The sequence below is a fragment of the Felis catus genome, chromosome B2 (genome assembly GCF_018350175.1).
Source record: "Felis catus isolate Fca126 chromosome B2, F.catus_Fca126_mat1.0, whole genome shotgun sequence".
Lineage (NCBI taxonomy): Eukaryota > Metazoa > Chordata > Mammalia > Carnivora > Felidae > Felis > Felis catus.
The window spans coordinates 32,270,273-32,296,575 of record NC_058372.1 but is presented as its reverse complement, the minus strand read 5'-3'; the positions used below and the strand labels follow the sequence as shown (position 1 = coordinate 32,296,575).

At 44.9% G+C, this 26,303-nt stretch overlaps 2 long non-coding RNA genes and 1 pseudogene across 6 annotated transcripts in view; 1 reads left to right on the top strand and 2 right to left on the bottom strand.

The window, feature by feature from the left end:
- Positions 1–1,330: 1,330 nt before the first annotated feature.
- On the bottom strand, positions 1,331–2,072 carry LOC109500097 (annotated as a pseudogene).
- Positions 2,073–4,668: 2,596 nt separating this feature from the next.
- On the bottom strand, positions 4,669–6,354 carry LOC123385342. The gene is made up of 2 exons (XR_006597687.1): positions 5,413–6,354; positions 4,669–5,297 (listed from the first exon to the last, which is right to left on the bottom strand). It is a non-coding gene; the product is annotated as an uncharacterized LOC123385342 (long non-coding RNA).
- Positions 6,355–6,429: 75 nt separating this feature from the next.
- LOC102899796 overlaps positions 6,430–26,303 on the top strand; it is a 50,751-nt gene continuing 30,877 nt past the window's right edge. For 3 of the 5 annotated variants that reach the window (XR_890322.4, XR_006597686.1, XR_002156994.3), the window contains exons 1-3: positions 6,431–6,586; positions 6,804–6,930; positions 12,386–12,497. This is a non-coding gene — a long non-coding RNA (uncharacterized LOC102899796). Of the gene's footprint in view, positions 6,587–6,803; positions 6,931–12,385; positions 12,498–21,955; positions 22,657–26,303 lie in introns of those variants that run through there. The other 2 variants (XR_440283.4, XR_002156996.3) reach the window with 2 other exon arrangements.

Below are 26,303 nucleotides of genomic sequence, written 5' to 3'. Positions count from 1 at the left end.
CCTTGTTAGGGCAATGAGTTCCGCCTTTTTTTTTTTTTTAAGAAACTTTTTTTTAAGTTTATTTATTTATTTTGAGAGGGAAGAGAGTGGGAGGGGCAGAGAGAGAGGGGGAGAGAGAGAGGTTCTTAAGAGAGTATATAGATTGGGTAGCACCAAGTGGATATATTCCACAGTCTGGTTCATGGCCCTTTAATCTTGCACAAAGTAGACAGTTTTGGATGCCTGATTTTTGTAGAAGCAAAATAGGTGAATTGTATGGGGATTAGCAAGGGCTGATGAGGCCAAATTCCAAGAAGGCACAGAGAATGGGCTGAACGCCCCCTTTTGGCTTGTTCCTTTGATAGGTACTGAAGTTCAGAATCTTTACCCCATCACAAAATTTAACATACACAAGTGTCACTGATTTTGCTCGCCCCAGCTTCCCATCCATCCAAACATCTGATTCTTATCTTTTGGATAACTTCTTCAGGCAGCTCTTATAGGACTTCTCCACCTTGATGTGGTACCTCTGCTTGAAAGGCACAAGCTTGCTCTGGTGGTACTTTTACATCGATGTGCATGTGCTAAAGTAGATTCAGCATTCAATTTAGTTAACAGGTTGCATTCCAGTAAAAGGATAGGACATTCAGGCATATACAAAAAGCTACGTTTAAGGTGAGTTTGCCCCATTTGACAGGCTAGTGGTTGTAAGAAGGTTTAGTAAGATACTCGCGTTACAGCCATGGCTTGATTTGGTAGCAGAGAGAGCCAGGAGTTCAGTACTGAATATGTGGCCCCAGTATCAATCAACAAGTCTGTAAATTTGTTTTTCTACCTCCATTGTTACCCAGGGTTCCTCATGGGAAATGATGACAGGTTTCCAAGTTTCAAAGGAACCCCTGGGCCCCTTCATTCTTGGTCACCAGCCAATTCAGGCATCTGACAGGTGGTTTGTTGCTCTGTCTCTTCAAGATACCTTGTGAGCTTGGGGCATTCCTCTTTCCAATGGCCCTCTTCTTTGCACACTGTTGAAGCCCCAAATTGGGGCATCCTTTAGGGTCCAAGGAACTCAAATTTCTTCTCTGGGGTAGACCTCGACCTGTTCCGTGGTCCTCAGTCTGGTCCTGGCTTCCCTTGAATTAGGGCAACAGCCAGCAAGGTAGCCTGCTATTTCATTTTCTAATACTCTTTTCTTTCTTGCACTTGGTCTCTGCTGTTAAAAACTTTAAAGCAACCTCAACCAATTGTGACAAAGATATTCCTAGTGCATCTCCAGCCTTTGGAGTTTCTTTTGAATGGCTGGGGCATTTTGCCCAAAAAACATCATGTTGAATGTTTTCAAAAATTCTTTTTTTTTTTTTTTTGGTTTTATAGATTTATTTTCAAAGGGCAAAACAGGCAATTTAAATACAAGTCTAAACAGAATTACTCTGTCAAAGGCAGCAATAATGCCAAAACGCGTTCTCACTTCCAGACACTTGCCAGCATCTTCTGAGTCTTCTCTCAGTGAAAAAATGGGGTCTGATATTTTATTCATAAACATCCTTCTTATCTGCAATGTAATCTATGATTTCTTGTGGACACATTAACTTCTCAGCATCTGTATCAGGGATTTCAAATCCAAATTCGTTCTCCATGGCCATGATAATCTCCACTTGGTCCAAACTGTCTAAGCCCAGGTCTTTCATAAAGTGGGAATTTACCGAGAGCTTTTCAGGGTCGATCTTGTCATAGAGTTTCAGATGTAAAGAACCCGGTCCTCGATTTCCCTCTAATGTCAAAGTGGGCGCATCACTATACTGGAGGCACAACTGTGTTATTGGAACCTGTGTGAGCACTGAGGCAGGGCATCAAGGCAGGACGCGGAAACCTAGGCCTCCCCTGGGCCCCCGCGGGTACAGGGTGTTGTTGAGCAGCCGGACTGTGGCCAGCATGGGGACCCGGGGCAGTGGCACAAAGGCCACAGGCAGTCGGCGGACACAAGTGGAAAGGACACAGCCGCCATGGCTACGCTGACCCAGAATCTCAAAAATTCTTTCAAGAAAGTCTGAAGGGTCTTCATTCCATTTATGCTTTCTTCCTTTTTTTTTAAGGTTTATTTATTTATTTTGAGAGAGAGAGAGAATGAACTGGGGAGGGGCAGAGAGAGAGAGAGAGAGAGAGAGAGAGAGAGAAAGGGAGGGAGAGAGAATTCTAAGTAGGCTGTGGGTTGTCAGCACAGAGCTCGACACAGGGCTTGATCCTACGACTGTGAGATCATAACCTGAGCCAAAATTAAGAGTTGGATGCTTAACTGACTGAGCCACCCAGGCACCCCTCTTTTTTTTTTAAGATTTTATTTTTAAGTAATCTCTATACCCAACGTGGGGCTTGAACTCCCCACGAGATCAAGAGTCACATGCTCCACCGACTGAGCCAGCCAGGTGCCCCCACCTTCTTATACTGTACAAAAACAACTCAAAATGGATTGAAGACCTAAATGTGACACCTGAAACCATAAGGCATGAAGAAAACAGAGGCAGTAATTTCTTTGACGTCAGACATAGAAACATTTTTCTAGATATGTTTTCCTCGGGCAAGGGAAACAAAAGTAAAATTAAACTATTGGGGCTACATCAAAATTAAAAAAAAACTTTTGCACAGAATAGGGACCCCTTTTCTTAATCCAGCTAAAATATCACCATGATAGTGTTCAAGCTTGCCTCAGTCTCCACCTTGATGTTCCAGTTGGGATCCACAGTAGGAGTGGGCAGTATGACATTAGCTCTTAGGAAGTTATTAGAGTTTTAGCATGTAGCCAGTTAACTTCTTCCCTAGCCTTTCCTAGCATCATGTGGCATTCCTCAGAAATGAGGAGAATATTTAACAAATTTTGTACACCTGTCCAAGTGGGGTTGTGGGTGACAAAAATAGATGGGAACAGATTTTCCATCCTCTTGGGGTCATCTCTGTAAGTAGGCATGCTGTTTTTCCAATTAAACAAATTCAGGGGTGCCTGGGTAGCTCAGTCAGTTAAGTGTCCGACACTTGATTTCAGCTCAGGTCATCATCTCACGGCTCGTGAGTTCGAGCCCTGTGTCGGGCTCTGTGCTGACAGCTCGGAGCCTGCTTGGGATTCTCTGTTTCCCTTTCTCTCTCTCCCTCTCTTTGTGTTCTCCCTTTCTCTCTCTCTCTCTCAAAACAAATAAAGAAACATTAAAAAAAATTTCAAGTGAAGAGTGGACCCAAATCATTCCTATAGGTTATCCCCACCGCATCTAAGCCTCCAATTGGGACTTGCCTTAGCAGATTTTGTCCTCCCTGGGAACGAGTGGCTCCCTGAACAAATTGAGTCAGGGTATGAGAAGGGGAGACCATTCCTACCTGTTGACCCCCTAAGGCTGAGGGTCCTGGTTTACAGCCCTGTAGGCTCAGGCTGTTGGGACTGGGGCTGCTGAGAAGGGACAGTAGCTCCGGTGCCCCCACAGGAAGAGGAGTTCCTGTACTTCCTGTACAGGAAGAGCTGTACAGGAGTTTAATTCAAGTAATCAATAAATCATCCTCCTCTCCCTGGTGAGGATCAGGCAACACAGCCTTTTTATTGTCACTGGTTTGTTGGAGTAGAATTTTACATCTTCTCTGAGCTGGCTTATTTTGATACAAAAGCAAAAAAAAGACTTACCTTCCCTTTTACAAAGCAAATCTAATTGCAAGATGGTATTACACTTTGGGTATCCATTAATTGGCTATTTTTTTCCAGAGTCTAATGAATATTGTGGCCAAGCATTGTTGCAAAAGATCATCTTTTTCCTTTTCATAGATTCATAACTAAACATTGTCCAATTTTGGAGAATATAGCCCAAAGGGCTGCATGCAGGGATCAAATTGTCATTTCTTATTTTCCAATTAGAACACAGCCAGTTTAATGCAAAGATACCAAAAGCTGCAGCAACACATGAGCCAGATGAAGCCAAGAGTACCTCTGTGAACAAAGGTTCTCTAGTTCTACTCTAAAAGTCAGGGCTTCACCAACTGAATCAAATGGCTTCCTAGCCAATCTTTTCTTTTCCACTTGTTTTTGTTTTTGTTTTTGGGGGCGGGGAGGAGCAGAGGGAGAGAGAGAGAGAGAGAGAGAGAGAGAGGGAGAATCTTAAGCAGGCTCCACATCAAATATAGAGCCCAACACAGGGCTCAATCTCATGACCATCTGTGAGATCATGACCTGAGCCAAAATCAAGACTTGGACACTTAACCACATTGAGCCACCCAGGCACTGACCCCCCTCCCCCCCCCCCACCCCAGTCAACCTTTTCTTAATCAAGTAACAAAAAAAAGGCTATGAGAGCCAAACTAAAACCCCTTATTTGGAGGCCACCAAATGGGAGGAAGAAATAAGAATTTAGTCACTTGTACTGAGGTTACTCACCAAAGAGATATCTGTCCATACTGAAACCAAAAGCTGTTTCCTTTGCTACAAGAGTTAAATTAAGCACCTGAAGGTCAGTGGAGCTGAAGTGGGGTGGAGCCCCCAGAGTAAGGTCTCTAGGACAAAGAGCCTAGGCAGCTGCTTAGACTCACCACCAGACTCCCATTAATAGCTGGGGCCACTGAACCAAGGTCAAAGAGTTCCTGGCTGGCTCACCAAATTTGTGACCAAACCCAGGTTCGTAGGACCAATGTGCAGCAGAGCCAATCAACTGAGACATCAAGTATGCAGCAAGGAAAGGGTTTATTCAGGATGAGCTGGAGCTTGCAACTCTTGATCTTAGGATCGTGTGTTCCAGCCCCTGGTTAGGCATCCAGCTTACTTGAAAAAAAAGAAGGAGGAGTTGGAGGAGGAGGGGGAGGGAAGAAGGAGGAGAAGGAGGAGGAGGAGGAGGAATAGGAGGAGGAGGAGGAGGAGGAGGAGGAGGAGGAGGGGGAGAGGAAGAAGAAGAAGAAGAAAAGAAAAGAAAAGAAAAGAAAAGAAAAGAAAAGAGGAAACCAAAGGAGAAGGGAGGGCAATCCTCAAATTCCTCTTCTCAAAGGGGGAGAGTCAGGGATATTTAAAGGTAAATGAAAAAGGATCTGGGTATAGGGAAAAGGAGCTACATGATTTCAAAATCAGTTAAAGGTAATTATTAACTAAGGGAAGGATTGAAGTGATTTCATTGGCTGTATCTTCACATATCTTCTGTATGCCTCTTCTATGATCAGAGAATGGCCTCCTTGGTATGATTCGAGGGTGGGGTTTTAGACCCTTCTGTATCAAATAGTCATCCATCAGACACAGGTGCATGCTCAAAGAGAAGGCTGGCTGTCTTAACCGGTTCTGGCTGGTTTCTACTGAAACTTTGATTCTGCAAAATAAGGAAACCAACATTTTCTTATTGTTAGGCTAGGCAAGAATGTTATCTCTAGAAACATGGAAGCAGGCTGCATTCTGAGAATAAACAGATTTGAGTAGAAAGTCACCTTTACATTTATTGGTCGCTTTAATCCTTTGGTAAGATTTGCTGTTAGCTTTCTAACAACCAGCTCAACTCAAATTCAAAACTCCCTGGGTCCATAGGCCAAAACTAACCCGTTGCTCTATTCTTGATACCAAGACCATAAAAATGTCCTCCTTTGAGTGATTATAGAGAGGGACTGTGTAACAGGAGCACCGTCCCTGGGGTGAAAACGGTAACAAGCTTCACAGCACTTCCCTAAGGACAGGCTGAGACGCACTTCGGTGGTGCTATTCAGTGGAAGGCTGGTATTCCTGGGCTCAGTGCGGGTGATTTGATACAGAATTAATAAATAAGCGATGATAATCCAGTCAACGTAGTATTACAACGGGTATCACAGTGTGGGAAGGAGGGGCGAGCGCTTAACGTGACAAAATCAAGTAGGAAAACTGGAGATGACAAAAACACAAAAATATTAAACTATATGTAGAAAATTATAGGAGTAAAAGTCTCTAAAATGGTAACAGTGGTCATTTCCTTATATTAGGGGTGACACCGCCTTTTTTTTTTTTTTTTTTTTTTTTCCTCTTTAGTGGTCCACTAGGAAATACAATGGGGAAAAGCAGTTTTAAAGATGATTCGCAGGGCGGATGGGTGCCTCAGTCCCTTAAGCGGCCAACTTCGCCCCAGGTAATGGTCTCACGGTTTCTGGGTCGGAGCCCCGCATCTGGTTCTGTGCTGACAACTCCAGAGACCTGAGCCTGGAGCCCGCTTTGGCTTCCGTGTCTCCCTCTCCCTCTCCCTCTCAAAAATAAACATCGAAAAATAAATAAATAAATAAAAAGTTAAAAAAAAAAAAAAAAAAGATGATTCGCGTGAAACGTGAAGAGTGAGGGGACCAAGCCTCGCAGAATCGCCGAGGCCCGGGTCGCCATGTTTCCGGTCCAACCCGGGACCGGCGCTCCCCAAGAGAGCTACGGAGCGGCCCACCGAGACGCAAGGTCCTCCGCGCAGCCTAGAGAGGGCACGAAGTTGCCTAGGGGCGGGGCCCGAGGCTCAGGCGGACGCGTGGTGGGCTGGGCGCGCGGAGTTTTGCTGCTCTACTGAGTGTGGGGCGGAAGCTTGTTGCTGAGGGCGGAAGCTTGTTGCTGAGGGCGGACGGCGTGTACTTTACTTTTCTGTTATCCCTAGCGCCTAAGGTGAGTGGGTGCAGGTCCCGAGCCCCCTCGCGGGGGTCCACTTCGGCATTGTCTGTCCCCCTGCCCGGGGTCGTCGGGCACTGCCACTCTCGGTGCCCCCCGACCGCCTCTTCTCAGCGCGTCTCTCCCCCGCTCCTCAAGTTCCAGCCCTGCTTCTCCTTCGAGGAGCAGGTGCTGGGATGACCCCGGACCATAGTGCACAAACCTCCTGTTGCAGGGGCCGGTGACCTTTTTTGATGTGGACGTGGGCTTCGGAAACGAAGAGTGTAATCGCCTGGACTGCACCCAGAAGGCTCTTTACACGGACTGATGCTGAAGAATTAAGGGAAACACCGGCGCGCTGAGTAAGGACTTTCCTGTGACCCGACTGGTCTGACTGGAAGGCTTAACTGCAGTTTCTCACTAACTGTGGCTCCGTCTTTCTCCACATTTCCCCGCTCGTGTGTGGTGGAACGCTTCAGGGTCTGGAGAGCCTCCAGAGCTTCAGACCTTCCGAATAGCTGAGCTCAAGCTTCTTCCGTTTTTGGTTTTTGTTTTAGTCAATATTTATTTATTTCTAATTTATAGTATTTGTGTTTATGCCCGACGAAAGGCTTGGAATTTGCGTGTGACTTGGCTTGAAATGTCCCTTATTGGTATGCCAAGCCCTCTTTTGATGCAAGTGTTGCTGGATGGAGCTGTACAGGTCCTAATTCCCAGTGTTTTTGACAGAGAGAGCCTTGACGTGCTGCTGGGCCTTGAGGCAAGAGATTCCTTTTTCTTTCTGTCTGTCTTTTCTTTTTTCTTTTCTTTTCTCTCCTCTCTCTCTCTCTCTTTCTTTTCTTGTCTTAAGTAAAATCTACCCCCCCCCCCATGTGGGGCTGAAACTCAGGACCCCAAGATTCATTAACAATGCACAGTTTTCTAAGTATTCTCAGTTCTTGCCTTTCTCCTGCCTGGAGTTCTGTGTAAGCATTCCCACAGCAGGATCTTAGGCCTGGGACTGACTGGTAGGTATCTAGGGTGACTGCCCACTGCCACTGTCATCTTTCCATCCCAGACACACAAAAAGGAATTGCCCACTGGGCCCATCCACACCTCAGAGTAGGTTCTGTCTGTCGGAGAGAGCATATTCCTCCAGCTTCCCCCAAATATGTGAAATGAGTCTAGTTCCTTTTGTCATTATAATCCTGTATCAGAATGATTTAATTATATTAAATGGGGGGGGGGCATTAAGGTGGAAGACTCCAATCTGGAGTTTGCCAGCCCCCCATATTTTGTAGTTAAAAAAGGAGGCCCCCAGTATAAGTGTTGGAGAAAGTATGTATGAATGGGATGGAGTTGAAATCCACCCTTGATAATGAAGGTGTGGTAGGAAAGAGATTCCCAGGGGTGCCTGGATGGCTCAGTTGGTTAAGCATCTGACTTTGGCTCAAGTCATGATCTCACAGCTTGTGAGTTCAAGCCCCGCATTGGGCTCTCTCTCTGCTTTCAGTGTAGAGCCTGCTTCAGATCCTCTGTCCCCTCTCTCTCTGCCCTTCCCCCAAGCTTTCTCTCTCTCTCTCAAAAATTAAAATATTAAAAAGAAAAGGGATTCCCAGAATATTACCTAAAAAGGAAAACCAGAAACACAGACCAGGCTTTAACTGCCGGTTCTCTGTATTTCGTGGTTTTTAGCAGAAAAACCTTTATCTAAGCTTTTTTTTAGGTTAGAGTGGACAGCAAGATAGTGGAAAGCTGGAAAGTCTACAGTTGGTCATGAGAAGAGAGGAAAGAAGGAATCAAATGGAGTATCTAGAGCCAGTGGGAAGGAGCCAAGAGGCAGGAACAGAGGAGGACAGTTAGCTTGACTGCAGCCATGAAATTAGAGGGCTCATCAGCAGAGAATTGCCCTGATATCCTGATTCCTTAACATGCTGACTCTTTTCCCTTGCCTGTGAATAGGATTTTCAGTCTATAAAACTGAAGTGATAAGCCATTTGGAAAGTGGGGAGGTCTTGCGTATCTGGGCTGGATAAAGAACCATAGTGTGGTGAGTGCAGGAAGGCCTTAGGAGCCCCTGTCCTGCTCTGCCTGCAACTTGTACCTGTTACATAGTAATTCTAAAGGCTTTTGAATTCTTTTGTTAAGAATATAGATTCATTCTAGTAAGTTCTCTCCTGGTTTATTTTTTTAATTTAATTTTTTTCTAAATTTTTTTTTGAGAGAGAGAGGGAACGAGAGTGGGAGAGGGACAGAGAGATAGGGAGACAGAGGTTCCGAAGCAGTCTCTGCCCTGTCAGTACAGAGCCTGATGTGGGTCTCCAACTCAGGAACCAACTCAGGAACCAACTCATGAACCGTGAGATCATGACCTGAGCTGAAGTTTGACGTTTAACTAACTGAACCACCCAGGCGCCCCCTTATTTTATTTAATTAATTAATTAATTTACTTACTTTTAAATTTAATTTTATTTTGTCTTACCTTATCTTATTTATTTTTGGTTTATTTTACTATTACCAATGTTATGCAGCCTTTTCTCCCAGGTCTGAACTCTGGTTCAGAGGTACTGTGAAGGAAGGCTTAAGGTGGATTGCTTTCCACCTTCCTCAGTTCCCCGTGGACTTAGGATTTCTAAGTGAGCAGAGTGTAGTAACATTTGCAGGTGTTTTTTTTTTTTTTTCTATGTTATTAATTAATCATTTTTTTTATTTTTTAAGTAATCTCTGTACCCAAAGCGGGGCTCGAACTCGCAACCCCGAGATCAAGAGTCACATGCTCTTCTGACTGAGCTGGCCTGGCACCCCTAGCATTTACAGTTTTTATGTGTCCTATTTAGAATCTGCATCTTCATGTTTGCTTGGAAATGGAGCCGAGTAGAGAACAGGACTTTGGATCTGGATCCCCTCAAATTCTCAACCCTCATGTTCAAATAAGTCCCAGTCTGAATCCAGTGGCTCCTCTTCTGAGGTTGGACTGAGAAAAGGTGTCTGGGTGATGGGCAATGGGACCTCCAACCCTGCTTTCTCCCCTCTGTCCCCTTAGTGAAATCATAGGGACCTCTCATCCCAGGGAATAGGAAGAGGACTGGAAAGTTATGTTGACAGGACAGACCATTTTGCCTCTAGAAGATGAAGACCTTTCCTAGTTGCTTGGAGGGCCAGGAGCCCATTCCTGTTCTACTCTCCTGGTTGCTGAGTGAGTGAGCCCTGGCCCTAGTATAGGATTGATGTACTCCCTCCGATCCAGACAGCTGGGGTCACTCCTCTTAGAGATTTGCTAAGGGCAAAAAGAGTAACTTCAGCCACCAGACATTTAAATAGTTGGAGGTTTATTGCTGATAAAATTAATTTGAACATTTGATTGTCAAATTCTATTTGAAAATGAAATCCAATAAGGGATGCCTGAGTGGCTCAGTCAGTTAGGTGTTCCACTCGATTTCAGCTCAGGTTGTGATCTCATGGTTTGTCCGTGCTGAGCATGGAGACTGCTTGAGATTCTCTCTCTTTCTCTTTCTTTCTGCCTCTCCCCAGCTCATCCGCTCTCTCTCAAAATAAACAAACATTAAAAAAAAAAAAAAAAAAACACCGAAATCCAATAAAGCCATTGTTGTTCATTTTTATTTCCATGCTCTTATGAGTAGAGAAGGTTGCTAATAATGATCCTCTCCTGGTTTAAGAATGAAAAATCACACACTTGGTGGTCATGAGTGAGCCAAAAAACCTAGCATATCTATTTAAATAGTGCTACCAAGACTACAAATTAAGTAAGTCCGTCAGAATTATAGACTTTAAAAGTTAAAGACTACTTTCCCAGGATGTGGTAGCAATCTCTGAAGTCCAAGAGTCTTGAAGGACTCCTTAAAAACAACCTTAACAAGAACACTTTCGTGACGTTGAATAGTACGTGCTTTTCTGCAGCTGTAGGAGAACAGAGAAATATTTTTTCCTTTGATCTAGCTGAGACTTTTTTCACCAGTAGGTGGGAAGGTCTGTAGTTTCAAAGCCAGACTTGGAATTCTGTTAATTAGTAAAGGAGGAGGGAAAAGAGAGCAAACTTGAGAAGCTAAAAATTCACAACGTAGAAAGGAAAAGAGCTGAATAGGATAATCATCAAACAGACCATGGAAATGTAATGTAGTCCTGTTTTCCAGTAGAATCTGGAAGATAGTTGTTAGGTAGAACGCACATGAAGTACAAGTCCTAGCTGGTCTCAACCATGGACATGGTCTTGGGCCTGTAATCATGGTCTCCTGTCACTACTGCACTGGTGGCTTCTGAGCCAGTGGCCTACCTATAACCCCTAGAGGAAAAGGGAACAGGGTGGCTGGTGGGACAGCTCCTGACCCTGCTGTGTTCATGTGGAGCTGCTGCTCAGAGTAGTCCTCTTAGTCTCTCCTCCCTGAGGCTGATGTGGTGTCAGGGATCTAGGGAGGGACCAGTAACTGAGAGATCAACTAGTCACTACTGCCTTCTGAAATGCTTTTCAGTATATCAATTCTGGGACCCAGGGTCCTCATTCTGGCTGTAGAGCCTCTTGGCTTTCAATCCAAGCATTCCAGAAAGGAAGATCCCAAACCTCTGTGGGTAGTAAACCCTTTAAATAAGTCTACTGGGTTATTTACTAGTACACAGTGGTTTGAAGAGAGTGGTTTCTAAATGCCATGAAAGTAGATTGTTTTCAGGGCACCTGGGTGGCTCAGGGTTAAGCATCTGACTTGGGCTTGGGTCATGATCTTGTGGTTCGTGAATTTGAACCCCGTCTCTGTGCTGACAGCTCAGAGCCTGGAGCCTGCTTTGGATTCTGTGTCTCCCTCTCTCTCTCTGCCCCTCCCCAGCTCACCCTCTATCTGTCTCTCTCTCAAAAATAAATGAACATTAAAAAAAAAAAGTAGATAGTTTTCAAGTGAAGAGCTGGAATTTACCCTAGGCCTTAGGGAACACTATGATTTTAATTGGGTAGCCATATGTCCCAATTTGTTTGAGACATTTCTAGTCAAGACCCAATGTCCTGCTCCAATTTTTTTTTTTTTTAATGTTTATTTATTCGAAGAGAGAGAGCACGCGAGCAATGGAGGGGCAGGAGAGAGGGAAAGAGAAGCGCTGTCAGTGCAGAGCCCAACACAGTGCTTGATCTCACAAACTATAAAATCATGATCTGAGCTGAAGTCAGTAGTCGACTGAGCCACCCAGGTGCCAGCCCTCTTCCCCCTCCTGCTTTTTTAACAGAGAAAGAACACCAGCAGGGGAGAGGGGCAGAGGGAGAGAGAGTGAGTCTTAAGCAGGCTTTACTCTCAGCATGGAGCCTGACGTGGATCCCAAGAACTGAGTCAAAATCAAGAGTCAACTGACTGAGCTACCCAGGCGCCCTCTGGTGTAATTATTATTTTTAAAGTATATTTATTATTCTTGAGAGAGAGAGAGTACATCAGCCAGGGAGGGGCACAGAGAGAGAGGGAGGCACAATCCAAAGCAGGCCCTGAGCTGTCAGCCCAGAGTCCCACGCAGGGCTCAAATCCACAAACTGTGAGGTCATGACCTGACCTTAAGTTGGACGCTTAACCGACTGAGCTACCCAGGCACCCCTCTGGTGGAATTATTAATAGCATTCCTTTCCAGTCTCAGAAGTAAGAAGTATCCCCATTGTGACAATAAATCGTACGGTCCCTGAAATTCTAGGACAGATTACATTTGGTCCAGTATTAGTTCCTACTCTCTGAATTCCCTCCCTGGTCATTTGGACTGGAAGCAGTCAGACTAACTTACCTACGGGACCCCTCAACTGTGTAACCCTGGAATCCCTTTCTTTTTCTTTTTTTAAGATTTTTTTTTTTTTTAAAGGAATCTCTCTACACCCAGCGTGAACCTCTCAAAATTCCAAGATCAGAGTTGCACGCGCCACCGACTGAGCCAGCCAGACGCCCCCAACCCTGGAATCCCTTTCTTACCACAGGTTGGTCATGCAGTTGGTTTCCATCATTGATAACAGCGACTGACACGTGAGCATAGAAACTGTTCATTGTTGAGGTGCCTGGCTGGTAGAGCATGTGACTTGATTTTGGGTTCATGAGTTCAAGCCCCGTGTTGTGCATGGAGCCTACTTAAACAAACAAACCTGTTCATTGCTGGTGTTTTAACAACATCCTACCCGAGGGAACACTGACAAATAACTTGAAACCCAGTTGTGAACACCCTGAAGAAAGAGGAGCATTGACTGGGATGGCCTGTACAACAACCTGTAAATTCCTATCACTTTAAATTGGTCTTTTCTGTGGATACTTTAATGCACAAATCAGGGCAGCTACAGGGTAGATGGGGGCTGTTAGGCCAGTGCAGGCTATTTATTTATTTATTATTTAAAAATTAGTTTTAAGTTTATTTCTTTTGAGGGAGAGAAAGAGCATGGGAGTGGGGAGGGGCAGAGAGAGAGAATCCCAAGGGGCTCCACGCTGACAGCGTGGAGCCCAATGTGAGGTTTGAACTCACAAACCAGGATGTCATGACCTGAGCCAAAATCGAGAATCAATCGTTCAACTGACTGAGCCAGTCAGGCACCCCTGCAGGCTTTTAAAATAAGTGGAATGGGGCTCCTGGCCAGCTCAGTCGGAGGAGCATGCAGTTCTTTGTCTCAGGGTTGTAAGTTCGAGCCTCATGTTGGCTATAGAGATTAATAAAATAGGCCAAATTGAGGTACTTCTGAGGAGCATCCCCCCTCCCGCTGCCACTTCTGCAGAGCCATAGCACCCTGCTCCTTGTCAGCCTCCCAGCTGCTTCACTCACATTTACTTTTTTTCCCTGGTGTCTAAAGACTTGGGAATTTGTGAACTCAGCCCTAAATTTCCCTTTCTACCTTTGTTAGTTGTTGTGGAATTAGATGGAGAGGTCTGCTGGCTTCTCAGGCTGGCTCTACCCTACCCGTGAGACAGGCCTGGCCCTCCAGTACACATGCATACTCGCAAGAATTTCAGAGCTAATAGCTAACCTTTACTAAGCAACTCCCACTTGCCAGGGATTGTTGTAAGCATTTACATGTCCTGGTAACCTAAAGGCAGGAGTCCTTTTATCCCCATATTTATAGGTAAAGAGAGGTTGATTAACTTGCCTAAGGTCATCTGAATGAAAATTGAAAAACAAAATTATTGCTGCTTGTTTTCTGATTATAGAAGCAATTATTTTTCATTATAGAAAGTTTGGAAAATGCAGAAAAATGAGACCTAAATTTACAAAATTACAGTATAAAACAAGGCGTCTTTAGCTGTACCCTGAGACACAACCCCATGCTTAGTAAGGTTCTGCCAGGTTTTTTTCTCTCCTATTTAGTTTTTTAAACATAGCCAGGATTATTTGATACATCTGTTTTGTAACCTGATTTTCTAAATGTCCTCTATTTGTGGACATTTTCCCATGGCAATCTCTACTTTTACATCATGTTTTTTAATGGCTGTGTAGTCTTATATATATATATGCACTATAATGAATTTTATTCTTAACTGATTCCCTATTGTTGGACATTTATGTAACTTTCAAGCTGTTATAATTAGCCAGCATGCAAATTTACAATGAGAAATATATCTGGCAAGCAAACAAGACTATTTCTGCAAGTTGGTCACACATCTTTTCCCTATAAAAAGGATATAGAAAGTCAAACTATGTCATAGAATTCAAAAAAAGGGCATTGATCTTAATAACCAGCATCAGCAAGCTACGTGGTAATCTGTTAATACACATTTGAAGATGTTTGAATCAGGTTGTCTGCATCATAGCTTTCCAAGTTACATTAAACACAAAGCCTAAATCATGTGTGTCAGTCTTCTCATCCTCACCTTTAGAGCTAGCCTGTGGTGTCTGGGTTCGGCAGGTGATTTATCTTGTCTCTCCTGCCACTCCTAGGGTCCTAAGTGCCTGTCATCTCATCCCCATGGATGAGGCCTGAACATCTAACATGGATATCTATCATGTATACATGCTACCTTGCCCTCTTTTCACCATAATTTACATCTCATTGCCATGTGTTTGTAACACCTAAGTATTTGATTAACAAAATTGTATTAGCTTTATATTCTTTGGTGAATGCATAGATTAGTGGGAAACTATTCAACATCCTTTTCTCTTGGAGACATTTGCAAATTGATTTAATGTGTGTCTGAATGTAATTTTTTAAAATTTACTTATTTTGAGAGAGAGAGCAGAAGCAGAGGAGAAGGAGAGGCAGAGAGAGAGAGAGAGAGAGAGAGGGAGAGAGAATCCCAAGTTAGGCTTTGTGCTGGGGCTTGATCTCAGGAACAGTGAGATCATGACCTGAGCTGAGATCAAAAGTTGGATGCTTAACCAACTGAGCTACCCAGACACCCCTGTGTGTAGTATTTTAATTTAAGTGAAGACTTTGTTTATTGCTAATACAGTCATTCACATTTTCTCCCCAAACCTCATATGTGACAGGTACTGTTCTAGATGCTTGAGATCATCAATGAACAAATAAGAAAAAAATCCCTTGCCTTGTGAATTTCTGTGCTAGTGAAGTAGGGTATTGGGTATTACTGAATTTCACTGTGTGGCATGAGTATGGTAATCTCTGCTGAGCCACTCTCTTGTGCTATAGTTTTAGTTTAGGGTGAGTTTTGCCTATTTGGATTGTTGTATTCACATTTTAACTTAACTGTATTCAAAAGACAGCTTAAATAGTGGGTTTTTAAATTCTCGAAATGTTCTTATATGTAGAGTGTAGAGAGTCCAGTAAGAAGGAAGTGCACACAATAAGATGCTTCAGTGCTTCTTAAATGTGTGTTTGAACATTTTCCCCTTAAAGGGAGGATTCTGGAAAGCTGTACTTAGTTTAGTTTTACTGTGCTTGTACAAGAGTTTTTTGAGCTGCCTCTGAAGTGGATACATGTACGTGGGCCTCAGGTGTGACTGCTCTTTGCCTCTTGAGGATCATGTTATTTTGAAATATAGCCAGACATTAATTTAGTAGAGTCTGAAAACCAAGGAATTAATCAAGCTGGTGAACAGATGTTTATTCAAAAATATATGTGATGCGGGGCACCTGGGTGGCTCAGTCGGTTGAGCGTCTGACTTTGGCTCAGGTCATGATCTTTCAGTTTGTGGGTTTGAGCCCTGTGTTGGGCTCTGTGCTAACAGCTCAGAGCCTGGAGCCTGCTTCAGATTCTGTGTCTCCTTCTCTCTCTCTGCCCCTCCCCTGCTCATGCTTTGTCTTTGTCTCTCTCAAAAATAAATAAACGTTAAAAAAAATTAAAAAATGTATGTGATGTGACCTGGGAGTTTTTTGGCCCATAGGAGTAGAGAGTGTGCAAATTATATTCAGTTTGAAGCCCATTGTCATTATTAGTCAAGCAAGGTCTCTCTCACTTTATTCACTGTTTTCTTGGTAGCCCATTCCCACCCCCAAGAGTAGGCAATTCTTTTTTTTTTTTTTTTTTAGGGGTTTATTTATTTATTTAAATAGTCTCTAACTCCCCACCCCCACCACCAGTGTGGGGTTTGAACTCACAACCTAAGATCAAGGGCTGCATGCTCTTCCAACTGAGCCAGCCAAGCACCCTGGCAATTCTTTTTTTTTTTTTTTTTTTTTTTAAGATTTTATTTCTTAAGTTACTCTACACCCAGCGTGGGACTCAAACTCACAATCTGGAGATCAAGAGCCGCATGCTCCACTGACTGAGCTAGCCAGGTGCTGCACCCTGGCAGTTCTTTATCCTGTTCAATATTGTACCTTTTTTCATGTTAAGGTGTCCTTTTGTGTAAGGTACATGTATTTTCTAAACAATGTCTCTTATAAAATTCATGCACAGTGTAAAAAATTCAGTCAATAACAGAAGGTATAAGGAAGAAAATTAAATTTACTCCTAATTCCACCACCTACACTCTGAGCATTTTGATGCATATACTTTTTTTTTAATTTTTTTCTTGTGATGAGAACTTTTTTTTTTTTTAAGTTTATTTTGAGAGAGAGAGAGAGAGAGAGAGAGGAGTAGGGAAGGAGAGAGAACATCCTAAGCAGGTGCAGAGCACAATGCAGGGCTCAATCTCACAAACCGTGAGATCATGACCTGAGCCAAAATTAAGAGTCAAGTCAGATGCTTAACCAACTGAGACACCCAGGCTCCCCAGTTGATGTATATACTTCCATCCTGTGGAAATTTTCATACACTTACATGTGCCTCTATATATTAACTTGAAATGAAAAGATTCTATATGGTTTATGATCCAGTAACGGTTGACTGTGCCTTTTTCTTGCTTCGGGCTTTCTGATATCTCTTCTAGTCTGTACATCTGGAGTGGTTCCTTGTCAGTAGTAAGTACACATGGTAGAGGTTATTCCCCTTGTGTTAAAGAGGTCTGGAGCTGCGGTGCCTGGCTGACTCAGTCAGCAGAGCATGGGACTCTTGATCTTGGGGTTGTGAGTTGGAGTGCCACGTTGTGTGTAGATATTACTAAAAAAAAAAAAAAAAAAAAAAAATCTGGAGCAGGCAGCTCCAGGCAGTGTGGTGGCTCCATGATCATGATGTCATCAGTGCCTCAGTCTCCTCCTGCTTTTTTCACTATCTTCCTTAGCATGTGGCTTTTGTGAGGTCACATCATGGTCAAAAGATGGCCACTGTAGCTCCAGCCACCACCTTCACATTCCAGGCTGGAAAAAAGAGGAAGCTGACTAAACTCCCCTTAAAGTAGCACTTCTCAGAACTTTAAATGCACATGTGAATAAACAGAGGATCTTGTTAAAATGCAGATCCCAATTCTGTAGGACCCAAGATTCCATATTTCTTTTTTTAATGTTTTACTTATTTTTGAGAGAGAAAGAGAGAGAAAGAGACAGAACATGAGCAGGAGAGGGGCAGAGAGGAAGACAGAACCTGAAGCAGGCTCCAGGCTCTGAGCTGTCAGCACAGAGCCCAATATTATGGGGCTTGAACTTACGAACTGTGAGATCATGACCTGAACTGAAGTTAGATGCTTAACAGACTGAGCCACCCAGGCGCCCCCCAATATTCCATATTTCTAAAAAAGTGTCACATTTTTAAATAACAGGGCTTTAAAGAGCTTCCTGGAAGCCCTATCTAGTGACTCCTGGCTTTCATTTCATTGGCCAGAACTCTCATGTAACCAACCAGCCCTGGCTATGGGGGAGGCTGGAAGATGTGGCCTTTTTAGCTGAGCACTTTGTCACCCTGGATACAAATGTGTTTCTGTTAGCAGGAAAGAAGAGAGTGGTGTTGGTAGGTGACTGGCACCCTCTGACAGTGGTCAGATCACATTGAAAAAGCTTTTTTGAAAGTCTGTCCTGTTAATTGTCACAATTCATTTTTGGTAGAAAGAATGATTTCCACTGCCTAGCCTATATGGAAAATCTTTTCTGGGGATGTTCTCAGTGAAACCAGAGTAACTTAGTAATATATATGAAGTGATGGCCCTTGTCACCCTTCCCAGATACAAATTCTGTGTACTATAGTTTTCCCATTCTGATTTGTGAAATGTGACCTTTGCGGCGGGAGAAAGGGCAGGCAGAGATGGGCTAAGAGAGACCCTCCTGCTTGGCTTTGCATATTTATTCAGCCTTTACATTCGTCCTGTGATGCTATTTTAACTCCAGATACAAACATCTAAGGTCCTGTAGATCTGTCGTTATTTCAAAATAAAAAGCTAAATAATCTCAAAAATCCCGATCCAACTGTAAATGATATTTTTGAGACATTCTTTTTTTTTTTTTTAAATGTTTGTTTATTTTTGAGACAGAGAGAGACAGAGCATGAATGGGGGAGGGTCAGAGAGAGAGGGAGACACAGAATCTGAAACAGGCTCCAGGCTCTGAGCTGTCAGCACAGAGCCCGATGCAGGGCTCAAATTCAGAGACCACTGGATCATGACCTGAGCTGAAGTCGGACGCTTAACCGACTGAGCCACCCAGGCACCCCGTGAGAAATTCTTGAATTGTAGACATTTTCCATGCAAAAAGTTTTTTAGAAAGTCTTTAAAAATTGAAAGAGATCCAAAATATATAAAGGACTCCTACAATTTAAATCAATCAATCAATCAATCAATCCTAAACGACTCCATTAAAAAATGGGCCAAAGACTTAAATAATAGACATTTCTCACAAAGATGTGCAGATGGCTAATAAGCATAGGAAGAGATGCTTAACATCCCTAATCATTAGGGAAACGCAAATCACACCTACAGTGAGATACCGCTTCACACCCCTTACAATTATTATACCAGAAAAACAGAAAATACAAGGGTTGGTGAGGCTATAGAGAAATCACAACCCTCGTGCATTGCCAGTGAGAATGTAAAATGCTGCAGCTGCTGTGAAAAATGGTATGGCAGTTCCTCAAAATAATTAAAATATAATTACCATATGACCCAGCTATTCTGTTTTTCAAGATATTTCCAAAAATTAAAAACAGGGACTCCAGTATTTATTTGCACACTCATGTTTGTAGCAGCGTTAGTGATGATAGCCAAAAGGTGGGAGCCACCCAGGTATCCACGAGGGGATGACTGGGTAAACAAAATGCGGTGTACATACAACGGAATGTTTGTTATTCAGCCTTGAAAATGAAGGAAATTCTGACACATGCTACAACATGGATGAACCTTGAGGACATGTTAGTGAAGTAAGGCAGTCACCAAAGAATAAATACTGTTCGACTCCACTTACATGAGGTACCTAGAGGAGTCAAATTCATAGAGACAGCAAGTAGCACAGTGGTTGCCAGGGGCTGGGGGGAAGTTATTGTTTAACGGACATGGAGTTTCAGTTTGGGCAGATGAGAAAAGTTCTGGAGACGGATGGTGGTGATGGCTGCACGGCAGTGTGAATGTACTTAATGCCACTGAACTATCCACTGAAAAATTCCTACAATGGCAAATAAGTTCTATACATCGCACCACAATTTTAAAAAGAAAAAATGTGGTTGCTGGTTGGGCTCAGCCACGAGGAAGTCTCGGGGATTGTCCTTTCAGCCTGGGTGCCATGGAGCAAAGCCACAGCCCTTCTATAACACGAGTGAGAAATAAATCTTTTTACTGTTCTAAACATCAATAAATAAGTACATTTTATGTTTATATCTTACATGATACAAAAATTTGAGAGAGATGTTTTTCATAAAGCTCTTTGTGTAAAAAAAAAAAATGTTGAGAGTGAATGAATACCCCTCTTAATCCTTTCCTTCAAGAGTTTGGAATACCTTCATCCAGACTTTGTACAAGTCTTAAATTCTAGAGTGAGGCCTGCCTGTCTTTCTCCCACACGAGAGATGTTGGGTATTGTCCATTGCTGCCTGAGAGTCTGGTTTCCAAAGTAGGTTTGGTTGCAGGGTCAGAACTACAGGGCTGTGCGCACTCCGCCTTTGGGAAACATTCCTGCCCTGTAAATATTCCCTCCCTGGGCATCGGGAATTGGTCAGGGCACAAGGCAGAGGACTGCCTTTGTGTGTGTGTGTGTGTGTGTGTGTGTGTGTGTGTGTGTGTGTGTGTGTGTCTCCTCAGAAACTTTTCCCCCATCCTCTGCCAGTTGTGGCCCTAAAGCACTCACCCTCTGCAGAGGAAAGTCCTGAGGCCCAGTCATGGCAGCCACAGCCCTACCACTTGGGTCTGTGAAGCCTTGCTTCCCTCTGCTGTCCTTCCTGAGACCTTGGCTGGCCACCTAATTAATTAAAGTTTGCATTCCTTCCTGTGGTATAATAAATATATTTGGTCCTTGTCCCTGATTCCTGGCAGTGAGCTCCTAAAACCCTTGGAATTTCCTGGGTGATAGGATTGTCTCTTGCTACTCTTCAGGAGTCCCTTTCCAAGTGCACTGGGTTTATGCTAACAAGGGCACTTAAGGTAGGGTCCCTTGATAACCTCAGGATGGAGCTGATCACCAGAAAGATCAAGTAATTGGAGGGTTGCAATTTTCAGCGCCACCTGCCAATCTGTGGGAAGGGAAGAGGGCTGGATAATAAGCCCTGTAAAAATTGCTGGGCAGTGAGATTTGATGAGCTCCTCCGGGTTGATGAACAAGAACGTGTCCATTTGCCAGGAGGTGGCACATCCTAAGTCCACAGGGGAGGAGGCACCTGTGCTCTGCTTATGTATCCCTTCATCTAACTGTTTATTCATATCTTTTAATACCCTTTGTAATAAACTGGCAATAGTAAGTACAGTTTTCCTGAGTTCTGAGAGCGCCTCTAGCAAATTAATGGAACCTGAGGAGAGGGTCACAGGAACCTGATTTATAGCCAGTCAGTTAGTGCAGGTGACAACTTGGACTTAAGACTGGTGTCTGAAGTGGGGACAGACCAGTGGAACTGAGCCCTTAACCTGTAGGATCTGATGCTTTCTCCACATAGTGTCAAAATTGAGTTAAATTGTGGGACACGCTTGGAGTGCCTGCCTGGCTCAGTCCGTAGAGCACGTGACTCTTGATCTTGGGATTGTGAGTTCAAGCCCCACATTGGGTATAGAGATTACTTGAAATCTCTAAACTGTGGGACACCCAGCTGGTGTCAGAGAACTGCTTGGTGTAGGAACACTCTCCTCCCCACATTGGCCCCCCAATAGACACACATTTGGTGACCAAAAGTGTTGGGAGAGGAGAGAGAAAAGCAGTTTTCCCTTGCACTTTCATCGCTGTGACATTTGCTAACCATGGCAGCCCTGACCACCGCTTCCCTGCTGGAAGGGTCTTCCTAAACTTGACCCTTGTCTTATTCCATAGCTGTCTTTGCTTGTCAGGTATAAACATAGATTCAAAGCCTCCCCTTTACCCTGCTGAATCTGGTTGTGCCCCTCAGGGAGTATTCCTCTGGTGGCAGTAGAAATCACGTGTTTCAGGATTGGGTGACCTTCGAGGACGTGTGAGGCCACAGCTCTACACTTCACTCATGGGGACTGGCATCATCTGACCCTTCCGAGAGGAGTCTCCATTAAGATGTGATGGAGAATTTGGGGAATGTGATATGACTGGGGCAGAACTCTGTGTGACTCAGTTCATCCATTGCTATAACTAAGTCATTGCTGCCACCCATTTGCTGGCAGCATGCTCTAAAGATCTCAGGTTAGTTGGTTTTACTTTCTGGATCCTTGTAAGCTCCGTGGTTCCTCCTGATGAAACGTGAGCTAGTTCTGCCTCCCATAAATGTTGGGTTCTGATATTTCCCTCACTGGGAATGGGCACCTTTTCTGTGATGTGAGTCTACCCTCTGCAGCACCCAGGTGATCTGCCTTTGTATTGAAGACCCTGCCTGTGGGGGTTTCACTTCTGTCCTGAGATGGTCATCCCCTTAGATAGCAGCCTGCCTGTTGGCTCCCCTGCCATATCCGTTTCATGGCTTAGGGCTAAGTCTGGTTTTGGTCCACCATGTCCCCTTTCCTGTCTCAGTGCTATGAACAGAATTTCATTTTTCCCAGCCTAATCTGATCGTCTTCCTGGAACAAAGGGAAGCACAGCGGGGACCAGGTCTGCCGGCCACTGAGGGACGGAGGACTTCATTTGCACCAGTGAGTGAGGGGGGCCATTCGCTCCCTCCTTGTTGTGACCCCTGCCTCGTGCCTTTCGAAACATGGCTGCACCCAAGGCAGAACACGGATCTAGGGGATTCCTCGTTTTCTCTTGGTCTCTTAGCCACCGGCTGGAAATCTGATGGGCACAGGAATACCCGGCACACATTCCTTTCTGGGGCTAGCCATCAGCACCCAGAGGACAGCGGCTGATGCCATGCCTCTGCCTGGTCTGTCTGTGTGACGACACTGAGGACCTCTGCCCTCAGCCATTCCCCTTTGCCTGCTTCTTTGTTTTCTCACCCCTTACATTCAAGGGGTTGACTTCATCTTCATACATTGGCTGACTTTCCTATTTATTCCCTAGGTGTTTTGTTCTGTCCTTTGTCCCCTCCCTCTTATGCTCTGTGTTTACCAGTCCACTCGGCCTTCTTTGCTGGCTCCTGTCCCCGTTCAAGCCCCCTTCCCTACCTTACTGTGAAGGGTTGGGAGGGTAAATGCTGCACACTCCCATTCTCTCTCTCTCTCTCTCTCTCTCTCTCTCTCTCTCTCTCTTTTTTAAATGTTCATTTTTGAGACCGAGACAGAACATGAACAGGGGAGGGGCAGAGAGAGAGGGGGAGACACAGAATCCAAAGCAGGCTCCAGGCTCTGAGCTGTCAGCACAGAGTCCGATGTGGGGCTTGAACTCACGAGCTGTGTCCAATGTGGGGCTTGAACTCACGAGCTGTGAGATCACGACCTGAGCCAAAGTTAGATGCTTAACTGACTGAGCCACCCAGGCGCCCCTCCTATTCTCTCTTTGATTGTTCTGTTCTCGGGTTGGTTTTTGCTCACAGTGGCTATCAGGTCATGCCATGTTTTTATTTGTCAGATGGTGAGAGCAGAGCCAAGAAGGTGGAGTCAGCAGTAAAGCAGGGTCTTTCTGACCACACTGAGTATGGAGGGAAGGTGTGGGGAAAACTCCCAAAGGCTGGGCCCCAGAGATCCAATTTGGTAGACTTTCCTAGAGTCTCTAAGACCAGAGGTCTTAGAAGAAAAGATCCTTCAAGTATGGTGAGTGCAGTTAGAGGTCCACTGGGAAGTCACAACTTACTGCGTATCAGAAAATGTAGTGGAGAGAGGTTTGCACTGTCCCGTTCTGCAGCCCAGAGGAACTGCACTGGCAAGAGAGTGCGATCGATATACAGAGTATGAGAAAGCACCGAGAAGCAATAAGATTCTTGTGCATCAGTGTGCCCACACCAGAGAGAGCCCACTCCTGCAGCAAGTGTGGGAAATTGTGTGTCCAGGGCTGTGACTGTCCGCAGCAGATAGAAGGCAGGTGAATGTAAGCAATGTGGCAAGACCTTCAGCTCTAGTTCCCAGCTTCCGACACATGGGAAGAAGTGTCCTGAGAGCTGAGGGTGGAGAGATAGCACCAGGAATCACCAGGAACCAATCACTCAAGCTGCTCATTAGTTCTTCGTAATAGACAAGGCTCCAAGCGTGGAAGAACCTTCGAAGACAACGAGGCCCCTTTTCCCTTTCTTCCTGAGTAGAAGGAGTATATGTATATCTGTAAGGAGTGCAGAGAGGCCTTTCCTCAGGAGGCTGCTTTTTGTTGTTGATTACACAGTCCACACTAGAGAAAAGCTGCGTAGGATGTAAAGCAATAGGTTATACCACATTACGTATCAGAGAGTTCACACCCCTAGTAGGCTATATGTGTGCATCAAGGGTGGGAGAGCTTTTATGCATTACATTAATTACTGTGCGCTGTAGAGTTGACACTGGAGAGAAGCCCCACAAACATCAGAGCTCCCAAAGCTTGGTGCCTCTGAGTAGTCTCTGGGGAAAAGCCTTTTACATGTGGCCATTGTGGGAAGGCCTTCAGAAATCAGCCCCGTGTCATCACCCATCAGACTATTCAGACTGCAGAGAAGCCTTAAGAGTGCCAGAGGTGTGAAAAAGCCTTCAGCCAAAATGAATCTAAGGGCCTATCAAAGAGTCCACACAGGAGAGAAACCTGGGAGTATCGCGAATGGGGGAAGGCCTTTATGAGGAATACCAACCTTATTGATCATTAAAGACTCCACTTTGGGAAGAGGCATTGACTGGGAGGGAGGAAGGAAGAAAGGTTGTTAATAATCATGAGGACCATCAACGTAGTAGGTTTCATACAATTTCCAATCCCATGAGTGTGATGAGTGGGAAAGCAGAAAAGATCACACCTGACTACCCCAGAATGGACGCAGGAGACAGATTGTGCAAGCACGCTAAGGAGGGGAGACCTTCGCTGTGGCTAATTCCGGAGCATGGGTGACCACGCTGTTTTTGTAAAGGGCCGGAGAGTAAATATGTTGGGCTCATGAGCTCTATGGTCTCTGTCGTAACTACTCAGCTCTGCTGTTGGGGCACAAAAGCAGCTAGACGGTACGTACACAAATGAATGTGGCTGTATTCCAGGAAGATTTTCTTTACAAAAACAGAGAGCTGACCAGATCTGGCCCATAGGTCCTACTTTGCCAACCCCTGTTCTAGAGAGAAAACCTCTTAAGAAGCCTTAATAATCAGAGGGCGGGGTCACAGACTGGATTCCTTCTGCAGAGGAATCTTGGAACAGCATGACCATGGAACAGAACCTTCAGGGGATACTCCAGCCTTGTGAGAGGGTCAACAGGAGAGGCATGAAAGATCCAAAAACCTACGTTCTGCCACAGAATAGCTGAAGGACTAGCGCCCAGTCACCTAAGAGCCACAGGGCTTTTTTTTTTTTTTTTTTTTTAACGTTTGTTTATTTTTGAGAGAGAACATGCCAGTGGGGGACGGGCAGAGAGGGAGACAGAGGGTCTGAAGCAGGCTCTGCGTTGACAGCCTGATGCAGGGCTTGAACTTGTGAAGTGCGAGGTCATGACCTGAGCTGAAGTTGGATGTTGAGTCACCCAGGAGCCCCAGGAGCCACAGGGCTTTTATGAGAAGAGCAAGAGAGTATATCTGAAAGTGCTTTCAAAGTGAGTGTGGTAAACACATTGATTACATTTGTTAATTTTTTTTTTTTTTTTTTTTTTTTAAGTAAGCTCTACACCCACCACGGGGCTCAAACTCACCACCCTGAGATCAAGAGTCACGCACTCTGCCGACTGAGCCAGAGCCGGCCAGGTGCCCCAGTATGGTAAACACATTTGAAATGGTGATTTATGTGAAAAGATTTTACTCTTTCCCCAAATAGTTTTGGAGCCCCTACTGTGCCCGCATCCTGCAGAGGTAAATTGGGAGTGTCAGTGTGTGGATGGTGTTTAGAGCCGTGGAACAGGATGCTTCATGAAGAGGATTCATGGCTGAGCTAGGGGCGTCCAACATTTAGCAGTGGGGAGAAGTGAGGGACTCAGCATAAAAGATTGTGAAAGTGTCCTGTGAGGTAGGAAAACAGCATTGTGGAGCCAGGAAATCAGGGTAAAGGCAGTGTCTGATGACGGAACGGTCACCTCCAAGTGCTGCTGCGGGGTGAGTGGGCGTGGGACTGGGAATGGCCCCTGGGTCTGCTAAGGGTGGTGCGTTAGGTCCCTGAGGCTGCCCTAATGCACCACCGCCAGCTGGCTGGCTTGAAACAACAGGAATTCTCAGGGTTCTGCAGGCCCGATGTCCAAAATCAAGGTACCAGCAGGGCCGTGCTCCCTCCGCGGGCCCTCAGGGATAATGCTTTGCCTCTGCCAGCTTCTGGGGCTCCAGAGGCTCCTTGGTTTGTGTGGCTGTGGAACCCCATTCTCTGCCTGTGTCTTCACAAGGCCCGCTATGCTGCCTGTGTCTCTTAGGACACTTGTGTTTGGATTTAGGGCTCACCTCAGAATCCAGGATGGACTCATCTCAGGATTCTTCACTTAACTACATCTGCAAACTCCCTTTTTCCGTATCAGTTCACAATCATAGGCTCCAGGGTTTAGGATGTGGATGTAGCTTTTGTGGGGCAGCACTCCAGGTTTTGCTGGTGAAGCACTAGTAGCAAAGCATGTGAGCCGGTTCTGGAGAGAGTGGGGGCAGAGCGCAGACGGCAAGCAGGTCTAGAGCTGGAGGGTAAGACTGAGTCACACTTGCCTGATGAAAGCAAAGATCCTATTATACCCTACTCTCCGCGTCGGATGCCTCACCCCCGCACACACGTTCTCAGAAGGAGGGGCCGGAGGAGGTGGGGAGTTATATCACAGTATTCCTGTTACACAGCCATGACCTTTCTGGAACCAGCCATTGCAGTGGGTGCGTCGCATCAGGGTCTAGGGGC